Source organism: Schistocerca americana, unplaced genomic scaffold (genome assembly GCF_021461395.2).
Source record: "Schistocerca americana isolate TAMUIC-IGC-003095 unplaced genomic scaffold, iqSchAmer2.1 HiC_scaffold_71, whole genome shotgun sequence".
Taxonomy (NCBI): Eukaryota; Metazoa; Arthropoda; class Insecta; order Orthoptera; family Acrididae; genus Schistocerca; species Schistocerca americana.
Window position 1 is genome coordinate 713,333 of NW_025726467.1, and position 2,244 is coordinate 715,576.

Sequence of the window (2,244 nt, forward strand, 5' to 3'; positions counted from 1 at the left end):
TGTAAAATTTTACCATGAGTGAGAAGTGTGGGCTTTGCCGTAGGTTCGTGAGTAGTGGATTGCGGTGTGAGACTTGTTCGAAGTATTTTCACTGGGGGGAATGCAATGGGGAAGCCAGTGGGCATTCTGGTGAGATCCTCTCCTGGAACTGCAGGTTATGTAGCAAGAGTAAGTTGATAGAGGAGCAGGAGCGTAAGATCTGTGCCCTTCAGGTGCAGTTGAAAAACGCACAGGAGGAGCTAGATAGGATGAGGAGAAAGAAGGGGGTTGGGGAATGGGAGCTGGCTGTTGGCAAGAGATCTGCTAGGAGAAGGAGATTTTCAGATAGTTCTACTATTGGTGTTTGTAATAGATATGACCAACTGTCAGAGTCTAGTGGAGAGGAATCTCTAGTAGCTGTAGATGTAGGAAGTATGCAGCAGACCTCAGCAGTTACGGTGGCTAGGACAGTTAGTCTAAGAGAAAGAAGAAGGTTCTGCTGTTAGGTAGTTCTCATGGTAGAGGTGTAGGCCAGCAGTTGCAGGAAGTTTTGGGGAGTGAGTACCAGGTCACCAGCATTGTGAAGCCTAATGCAGGATTGGCTCAGGTGACTTTTAACTTCTTCTTCTTCGGTTATCAACCCACAGGTTGGTTGGCAGCAGCACGCCATTCCGTTCTTTTGTCAACTTTCTTCTTCATATCTGCATAGGTCTGGCACCCGATGTCATTTATTACTTGTTGAATGTAGCTTAATCTAGGTCGTCCTCGGCGAGTTCTTCCTTCAATGATTCCTTCTAATATTCTCTTAATGAAGTTGTTATGCCGTAAAATGTGACCTATGAAGGTTATTCTTCTTTTCTGTATATTTCGCCAAAGAGATCTGTTTTCTTTCACTCTTCTGAGGACATCTTCGTTTGTAGCCTTGTCTCGCCAGCTGATTTTTTCCATTCTCCGGTAGCACCACATTTCGAATGCCTCTAATCTTCTCTTTTCTTCTTTTCCACTAGTCCAAGTTTCACATCCGTAAAGGGCTGTACTCCACACATAGGTTTTCATGACTCTCTTTCTTACGTCTAAACTAACATTTCTACTCGTCAGTAAGTTTCTTTTTCCATTGAATGCTATTTTGGCAAGTTGTATTCTGTTTTTAATGTCACTTTTGCTCCTTCCATCTGCTGTTATTTTGCTACCTAAGTAGTTAAATTCTGTAACCTGCCCTAGTTTCTCTCCCTTTATTGTTATTCGTATGGGTTCATTGTAGTTCAGGGCGCCACTCACCATCACTTTAGTCTTTTTCTTATTTATTTTCATTCCATACTGTTCTTTTAAGGTGTTTTCCATTTCATTGAGTGCGGCTTCTAAATCTTCTTTCCTTTCTGTAATTATGGCGATATCATCTGCATATCGCAACATATCTATTTTCATTCCGTTAAGTTTTATTCCTACTTCAATATTCTCTCTTATTTTGTCTATTGCTTCTTACATAGGGGGGTTATGTAGGGATTTTACTAAAGAGGATCAGGTAGTGATTGTGGGTGGGGCTGGTAATAGTATTGATAGGGATGGGGAGTATGACATAGATGGTGACCTGGAAAAGATAGCCACTCAGACTGGCAACACGAATGTGCATTTCGTGGAACTGTTTCAGCGTCACGATCGGCCTCATCTTAATACAGCCGTCAGGCGTAATAACATGAGACTTGGGGGTGCGCTGATAGCAGAAGGCATGAGTCACATTTCAGTGGTGTCGGTGGAGTCTATCAGTAGGACGGGTTTCACTAGACATGGCCTGCACCTCAACAGGTATGGGAAGGGGAGGTTGGCAAAACTTATAGGTGACAGCATAGGTGGGGGTGGTGGGATCACTCATGGGAAAATTCCGGTAGTTGTGGGTGTTAGAGCTGTTCCATTTTTTAGATTGAAGTCAGCTGATAGGTATTCCTGCTTAAGGGAAGTCTCTCTAACAAAGAAACCACTTTGTACAAAGCTTGGGTATCCGATTAATGAGGGAATTAGTATATTTCATCAAAATATACAAGGTATTAGAGATAAAGTTAGTGAACTGCTTATAGATGTTGACTCTGAAATTATTGGTATATCTGAACACTTCTTAAATAAGGAGATAATTCAGAGGCTTCCTTTACCAGGATACAGGTTGGCTGGCAGCTTTTCTAGGAGCTCTTTGCGGTGTGGGGGAGTAGCCATGTATGTGAAAAACGGTATCCCATTTGAGTCAATTGATGTTTCAAAGTACTGCACTGAAAA